This window comes from Somniosus microcephalus, chromosome 4 (assembly GCF_052327205.1).
Source record: "Somniosus microcephalus isolate GS21.2 chromosome 4, FLI_Smic_1.0, whole genome shotgun sequence".
In the NCBI taxonomy this organism is placed as follows: domain Eukaryota; kingdom Metazoa; phylum Chordata; class Chondrichthyes; order Squaliformes; family Somniosidae; genus Somniosus; species Somniosus microcephalus.
The window spans coordinates 111,836,359-111,845,283 of NC_140990.1; the positions used below are offsets into that span (position 1 = coordinate 111,836,359).

At 47.2% G+C, this 8,925-nt stretch overlaps 1 long non-coding RNA gene and 1 pseudogene across 1 annotated transcript; both read right to left on the bottom strand.

Moving 5' to 3' along the window:
• Nucleotides 1–8,520, bottom strand: part of LOC147119672 (uncharacterized) — a 312,815-nt pseudogene extending 304,295 nt beyond the window's left edge.
• Nucleotides 797–2,667, bottom strand: LOC147119675 (uncharacterized). Its single transcript, XR_015078054.1, has 2 exons — nt 2,535–2,667; nt 797–1,739 (listed from the first exon to the last, which is right to left on the bottom strand). It is a non-coding gene; the product is annotated as an uncharacterized LOC147119675 (long non-coding RNA).
• Nucleotides 8,521–8,925: the final 405 nt, after the last annotated feature.

Below are 8,925 nucleotides of genomic sequence, written 5' to 3' on the forward strand. Positions count from 1 at the left end.
TCCAAGGTTAAATCTTAGACTGGAACTTAATCTTTTGTTAAACAAATTGTTTTTGTTCTTCTCAGTTTTTTTTTTTTAGACACCAGCTTATCTTAAATTAGTTCAAAGTTTTTTTCCAATTCTGGGGGCACAATCTTATTCGCACATTCTTAAAACTTCCAAAATCCAAGACAAGACAAAAGGGTTAAATGCTTTTATTTTAACACAGAGAAGTGGGTGGAGCTAAAACACACAAAAAAAAAAGAAAAAAAGAATAAATTTAAGGTTTTGCCAACATGGAGGTTATTGACGTCTGTGCCGGGGCAAATGAGATAGCGGATTTGCTGAGTGAAACGAACCTTGAGAATATGCTGGAATTTCAGTTTGTGTGAAGGTGTGTGTTGGAGTGTGAACCTTTTCCTGGCTGTGAATGTTTAAGAAGTTACAATATTCCTTTGTCTGAAAGTTTGTCCTTAAAAAAAATAAATTAAAAAAAATGTCTCTCCCCCTGCTCCCTCCTGGCTGTCAGTGATTTTTCTGTATCGCGGGGATCCCCTATCCCCAGAGAGACTCTCTTTAAGCTCTCTCCCCTGGCTCACTTCTGGCCATCGGCGACACTTAACCCTTTGCAGGAATGTCCTATCCCCAGAAAGGCACCCTTTAAGCTCTCTCCCCCGGCTCCCTCCTGGCCGTCGGTGATTTTTTTGTATCGCAGGGATCCCCTATCCCCAGAGAGACTCTCTTTAAGCTCTCTCCCTCAGCTCGCTCCTGGTGTAAGATTTGAAATTTTCAGCAATAATCACGCAAGAAAACAGGATAAAATAAGACAGTTTATTGACCAAAGTAAGCTTGCACAGAAAAACCTTTGATAAAAGGGCATACAAAATGGCCGCCGGGCCTCGTGATCAGTTTCTGGACCATTTGATTTCTGTTACTGCAAGCCAGACAGGCTTGTGGATTGAAGACAGTAAGCCCGCGAAAGCCAGTATCGGGAAACCGAAACTCAGGGAAACAACATACATATTCAATGGATTCTAAGTACAAGACAGTTTCAGGCAAACAGGATGGGGCCCATCAAGATATGGGCGGGCAATGAATGAACACTTAAACCCATTTAATGTACAAAGGAGAAACCGTTTAACAGCCATCAAGGGAAAACTCCAGACCGATCAATATGCGAACCGAGTCACGGTGACAATGTAAAAGACATTAAAAGACATTATCGGCCAGGAAGGCCAGTTAAGTTATCACCGGCTCCCGTTACAAGACAAAGCGCCCCTGCAGAGATTTCTGCCCGCCAAAATATTACAAAGACTGGACTATGATCTGGTGGGAGATAAGGCTGGCCCAAAAGGGTATAACTATGGATTTTGAAAAGTCCATCAGCGCCTCTTCTACCTCGGTAGCTTCGGAATCGATCAAGACGCTTCTTCTTTTAAAGACGCTTCGGACGGACAATTTCGGTGAAAAGACAACGTGGTCGGTGTTCAGCCAGACAAGGCTCGGCCACGACGGGGAGATGACGAGGGTGGCCCGGGTGCTGTTGTCGGGAGATCATCGACGACCCAGGCCGAAGGAGAAGACACCCTCGGGAAAAACGACGATGCAGGCCGGCGAAAAGGACATTCCGGGCCTAGCTCTTCCGTGCCTCAACATCCCATCGAGGCGTTGTTCTGTTCCATGAACCCAAATCCACAACAGACTTGGTGGATTTCAGCCATGACGAGCGCTCACCGAGGCTGTGTCGACTGCCTCATCGCCTGAGAAAGAGAGAGAAAAACAAGCTGCGCCAGAAGTTTCCAAATCCACATGACGACGGAAAGCAGTGCCAGAAAGGCTGCGAACCCATCCTTTTTGCGATTCTGATACTGGTGAGCATGATCCCGAGTTCCTCAAGTCGAAACTTAGTTTAGGTATTAGGGGAGGGAGTAAGGTTAAATCGTAATGTGTTTCCCCTTTTACGACATGCCGTGTGTTCCCCATTTCCATAGAGTCAAGTTCATAAATTTGTGCATGATTGTAGTTACTTTAATCTGTGCCTATGACATGTATTTTGTAATGCTTCAATCTGTTTAAAAATAAAAGCATCCATTTCGTGCTATTCAACCTGGTCTATTGAGTCCTTTCTCTGCACTACAGTTCTCTGCATTTAAGTCCAAGGTCTAGAACCGTAGGGGAGAGTGGGTCGAACCAGTCAATGGTAATTATTGCACAAAGCCTGGCAGGAGACCAGAACGAGCAAGAGAAACCCCCTACACTGGCCATCGGCGATTTTTACCTAGCGCTTCACCACCTAGCGCTTTTGCCACCCAGCGCTTTTCCCCTTAGTGCTTTTCCCAGCGCTTTTCCCACCTAGCGCTTTTCCCGGCACTTTTCCCACCTAGCGCTTTTCCCGCCCGAGAGTTTCTAAACTCCTCGGGTCTGTTTGTACCCTAAAACGCGTCCTATTGGTCCACACCTGAAGCCTGTTGCTCCTTCACTCACTGTTCTTTATAACACCACTCACCCGATCCACCTCGTGGGCCTCCACGTTAAGGGTGAATATTGCTACTCACCCCTCCGTGTATGTCGTTGTGGAAGATCGATCATCAGTCCAGTGGTATCCCACTTCTGACACCAAGCTGTAAGCGAGGAAAATCTGGATGGTAAAACAGAACTAACAGACTCAGGTGTTACCCAGATCAATAGTTTATTATGAGTGCACACGGAAGAACCACCTCAGCCAACCCCAGCTGGAGGCACCGTTTTCAGAGGAAAAGTGACAATACAGCTTAGTTTATACAGTTTATTAGACAACACCCACTTATTACTGATGGGGTGTATACATGGGAATATTGATACTTCATTGGTTTACATGGTTAATCAATCAATTACTAAACCTGACCTTCGAACTCGAGTACCCCCTGAATACATCAGTGAAAAGCTTATGAGCTGCAAAGGCATCATTCTAACTTCGCATTCATGAGCTTATCTCTTATTCTTGTTTATCAAAATAGGCAGGCAGGCATCTTCAGCACGACATGGCCTTGCTGAACAAAGCCCTAGCCAAAAAGGGCCAGCTGATTATTCTCTAAGACCTGTCTGCAAAGGTCTCATCAATGTGCCTTTGTGCCTTATCTCTTTCAAGAGGCCTCCTCCAAACCTGTATTCGGTGTAATTTACGAGCAGAGCTTTGGAATGTCCTTGGTCATCTACTTGTTAGTTTAAAAAGAGTTAATATAGCCAAGTATCCCATGGTGCTTTGCATTTCGTTTTCCAGCTAACAAGACTAAATGGTACCTTTCAGACAGTTTTATACCGGTTGAATATTGAGGACCCCTTTATATCCTTTAAACCAAATTTTATCCTAACACCTAGCATTATCCCAATTGATATTTGGGTAATTAAAGTTGCCCAATATCACCACTCTATAGCTGTTGCATATCTCTGCGATTTCCCTGCAGCTTTGCTCCTCTACCTCCCTCTCACTATTTGGAGGCCTATAGAATATCCCCAATAGCACAATCATACCCTTTTTGCTCCTCCACTCTAACCAAATGGATTCTGTCCTTGTCCCCTCAAGAACATCCTCCCTTTCCAACACTACAATGTCTTCCTTAATCAGCACTGCCACCCCACCTCCCTTTTTTCCTTCCCTATCCTTTCTGAACACCTTGTACCCTTGAATATTAAGTGCCCAGTCCTCACCATTTTTAAGCCACGTTTCCGTTATTGCCACAACATCATATTGCCGCATGGCTAATTGTGCTTGTAGCTCACCAACCTTATTCACCACACTTTGTGCGTTTACGTACATGCATTCTAAAAACATTTTTGAATTTTTCAAAATCATTCTTAGTCTGCGCCTATCTAATATGGTAATAGTTCCACCTCTAGTATACAGTCAGATTGTGTTTTTGCTGATCTTAATAACCCCTATACCTGGGCTGGAGATTAATATTCTGTATAAATAGTGAATAATGCTCCTTTGTTTCAAACACAGTGTATTGAATATTTGATTTCTCCATGATAAGAGGAGACTTCACAGAATCACAGAATCACAGAAACCCCACAGTGCAGATAGAGGCCATTTCGGCCCATCAAGCCTGCACTGACACATATCCCACCTGATCCCCGTAACCCCTACACCAACACATATCCCACCCTATCCCCGTAACCCCACGTATTTAATCCCCCTAACACGAAGGGTCAATTTATCACAGCCAATCAACCTAACCCGCACATCTTTGGACTGTGGGAGGAAACCGGAGCACCCGGAGGAAACCCACGCAAACACGGGGAGAATGTGCAAACTCCACACAGACAGTCACCCGAGGCTGGATTCGAACCCGGGTCCCTGGCGCTGTGAGGCAACAGTGCTAACCACTATGCCACCGTGCTTATTGATGTTCTGTTACTGACTGCTCCATTTTTGGGCTTTTCTTACTCTTGATTATACCAATTCTCACCAATTCACCTTCTACCACATCTAACCCCAAGTTGGTTCTGTTTGACTACATGGCTTGTGGGTGTCATAGACTGAACAACAGTTTCTCACTTTACACTCATCTGAAATTCCTTTCAACCAACCCTTGAAAGAACTCTCTTCCTTAAGATTTGAAATCAGTTATTGTGTGCATGGTTTAACACTTCTTGGATGTGGTTAGTACAACTCCTCCACGGATACTGCATGTGACACCCTTTGAAATGTTCAGATCTTTGACATGGTCTTTGCTGATTGTGATGGTGTCCTTGATTTAATCTCCTGGAACTAACATACCGTGCACTATTTCCTCCATCGAGATCATTGTTTCAAATACTGAGCTTGAGCACAGAGCTTGGAGACAGAGCCGGGAGATTCGCAAATGCAGTGATTCACAAGCAGAGTGGATGCAGGAATTGGTGGAGAGGAAGAAGGTGGTGGAGATGTCTGAGTGAAAAGGAGGAGTGGAGCCACAGAACCCAAGTTAATAGGCACGAGAGCGGAGCTGTGGGACAGCGAGAGGAGCGGCTGCAGCTAAAGACAGGCCCAAGAGCCCGGAGGGAGCGCCAGTGTCAGAGAGGGGGGTAAGTGACCTCAGCACAAGGGAAGGAGCAGATTGGGGAGAGATTGTTTTACGTCTCGAGTTTATTTCTGTTAAGTTACTTAAAAAAAGTTAGTTAATAGTCAAATAATTAAAGGCACGGCAGAGTAACTCAGTCCAGCGGATGCACATCCTGTGCCTTTCCACCATCTAAAAGGCACAATTCAGGAGTGTGCTGGAATTCTCTCCACTTGCCTGGATGAGTGCAGCTCCAACAACACTCAAGAAGCTCGACACCAAAGCAGCCCGCTTGATTGGCACCATATCCACCACCTTAAACATTCACTCCCTCCACCACTGGCGTACCGTGGCTGCAGTGTGTACCATCTACAAGATGCACTGCAGCAACTCGCCAAGGCTTCTTTGGCAGTAGCTCCCAAACCCGCAACCACTTCCACCTAGAAGGACAAGGGCAGCAGGTTCATGGGAACACCACCACCTCCAAGTTACCCTCCAAGTCACACACCATCCTGACTTAGAAGTACATCAGCCGTTCCTTCATCGTCACTGGGTCAAAATCCTGGAACTCCCTCCCTAACAGCACTGTGGGAGTACCTTAACCACACGGACTGCAGCGGTTCAAGAAGGTGGCTCACCACCACCTTCTCAAGGGCAACTAGGGATGAGCAATAAATGCTGGCCTTGCAAGCGCAGCACACATCTTATGAACGAATAAAACAAAATAGTGGGAACTCCAGGATGCTTCCCATGTCCTGGACAACCACATGTGCAGGAGGTGTCATCAGCTGGAGGAGATCGAGCTCCGGGTTTTGGAGCATGAGCAGCAGCTGGTGTCACTGTGGTGCATCCGTGGGGCTGACAGCTATGTGGATAGCATGTTTCAGCAGGTGGTCACCCCGCAGCTAATGAGTCTGCAGGCAGAGAGGGAATGGATGACTGCTAAACAGAAGAGGAGGACCAGGCAGGTAGTCCAGGAGTCCCTGGAGTGCATCTCGCTCTCCAACCAGTATTCTGTGCTGAGTACTGGTGAGGGCGATGGTTCCTCTGTGGAGTACAGCCAGAGCCAAGTCCATGGCACCACAGGTGTCTCAGCTGCACAGGGGTGGAGGAGGAAGACAGGGAAAGCAATAGTGGGAGGGTATTCAATAGTTAGGGGAGCAGACAGGCGTTTCTGCAGCTGTAGCCCTGACTCCAGTATGGTATGTTGCCTTCCTGGTGCCAGGATTAAGGATGTCACTGAGTGGATGCAGGACACTCTGAGGGGGGGGGGAGTGTGAACAGCCAGAGGTTGTTGTCCATATCAGTACCAACAACGTAGGTAGAAAGAGGGATGAGGTCCTGCAGATAGATTTTAGGGAGCTGGGAAAGAGATTAAAAAGCAGAATCTCAAAGATAGTAATCTCTGGATTACTCCCAGTGCCACGCGTGGGTGAGTATAGAAATAGGAGGATAGAGCAGATGAATGTGTGGCTGGAGAGATGGTGCAGGATGGAGGGCTTCAGATTCCTGAGGAATTGGGGCCGATTCTGGAGGAGGTGGGATCTGTACAGGCCGGACAGGATGCAGCTCAACAGAGCCGGGACCAATATCTTCGCGGGGAGGTTTGTTGGTGTGGCAGTATTGGTTAAGGAGAATGTTACAGTGCTGGAGAGGGAGGATGTCCTGGAGGGGTCAAGGACAGAATCTATATGGCTGGAGTTAAGAAGAAATAGAGGTGCCATTACACTACTAGGTATATTCTATAGACCACCAAATAGTGGGAAAGATATGTAGGAGCAAATTTGCAGAGAAATTACAGAGAGGAGCAAGAACTATAGAGCAGTGATAATGGGGGACTTCAACTATCCTAATATAGACTTGGATAGTAATCGTGTTAAGGGCAGAGAAGGGGAAGAATTTCTGAAGTGTGTTCAGGAGAACTTTCTTGATCAGTATGTTTCTGGCCCAACGAGGGAGGAGGCATTGCTGGATCTGGTTCTGGGGAATAAGGTGGGCCAAGTGGAGCAAGTGTCAGTAGGTGAACATTTAGGGAACAGTGATCAGAGTATCATAAGGTTTAGATTAGCTATTGAAAAGGATAGGGAACAATCTGGAGTCAAAATGTTTAACTGGGGGAAGGCCTATTTCAGTGGGATGAGAACGGATCTGGCCCGGGTAAACTGGAATCAAAGATTAGCAGCAAAACAGTAATGGAACAATGACACATTCATTACAGGCCTCAAGATTAACCCACACAGGGACATTGCTGTCAGTGAAGAGAGACGAGAAAGACCAAAGTGCCGTTTGCCCCTCTCAGTGTGGCCCTGAAGGACTGTGTCCAGGCTGTAGTTCTGTTCCCGCCGTACGATCCTCCCCCCAGACTGTCCTTTCCGAGCTCCAGCCAGGTGATGCTAAACACTCAGGTGGGAATGACAAAAATCTACAACAATGTGTTTAAAGCAAAGCTGATTTATTTGACATATTCCAGAATATTAATAACCCCTGTAACTGGGCTGGAGTTTAATATCAGCAGAAACAAACCCCAACTGTCAGAATGAACATGGTTCAGTCCTGGATGTGATTAACAGCTGCAAAAACATCAGAATCCAAACCCTGCAGTCACTTGTGAACTCGCTGGTGTTTCAGCAGGTTGGATGACTGAGTGAATCCCTTCCCACATTCAGAGCAGGTGAATGGCCTCTCCCCAGTGTGAACTCGCTGGTGTGTCAGCAGGGTGGCTGACTGAGTGAATCCCTTCCCACATTCAGAGCAGGTGAGTGGCCTCTCCCCAGTGTGAGTGCGCTGGTGTACAGTGAGGTGAGATGATCGCCTGAACCCAGTCCCTCAGTGAGAGCACCTGAACGGTCTCTCGTCAGTGTGAACATGTTGATAGGACGTCAGTTCCCTGGAACTTTTATAGCATTTCCCGCAGTCCGGGCGTTTAAAAGGTCTCTCGTCAGTGTGAACTCACCAGTGCTGCAGCACGTGGGATGACGGAGTGAATCCCTTCCCACATCAGTGCAGGTGAACGGCCTCTCCCCAATGTGAACTCGCTGGTGTGTCACCAGGGAGGATGACTGAGTGAATCCCTTTCCACACTCGGAGCAGGTGAACGTTCTCTCCCCAGTATGAGTGCGCTGGTGTACAGTGAGGTCAGATGATCGCCTGAACCCAGTTCCGCAGTGAGAGCACCTGAACGGTCTCTCGTCAGTGTGAACATGTTGATGGCACATCAGTTCCCCGGAACTTTTATAGCACTTCCTGCAGTCCGGGCATTTAAAAGGTCTCTCGTCAGTGTGAACTCGCCAGTGCTGCAGCAGGTGGGATGAATTAGTGAATCCCTTCCCACACTCAGTGCAGGTGAATGGCCGCTCAGACGGGTAGTTGAATCGTTTCCCACAGAACCACATTTGCATGGTTTCTCCCCGGTGTGACTGCGCTTGTGTCTCGACAGGCCGGAGGATCGGCTGAAGCCTCGTCCACACACAGAACACGTGTACGGTTTCTCCCTGCTCTGAACGGTGCTTTCTGCTTCCATGCTCAAAGGTCCTGATGAATTAAGCGACTCTGTCAGATCTTGAAGTGAAGTTTGGTTTGAGTTTCCCCTCTGAAAAGCCACCTCTTCTAATACCCTGTAGAATTAATTTCAAACAGGAAAAAGGGAGGGTGAGAGAGAATCCACAAAAACACAAAAGCAGTTTGTGAAATTGTGCTGAATGAATCTGGGTATTTGTGGTTCCGGCACTAGAAAAAAGTGACCATGAAAGCTGCTGGATTGTCGTAAAAACCTAACTGGTTCACTAATGTCCTTCAGGGAAGGGAACCCGCCACCCGGTCTGGGCCTACACAAGACTCTGGCCTCTATGGGAGGAGAGAGAGCGAGGTGGGAGGGGGAGGGGTGAAGGAGAGTGACTTTATACATCTGCAACTCGACTGGAACTTT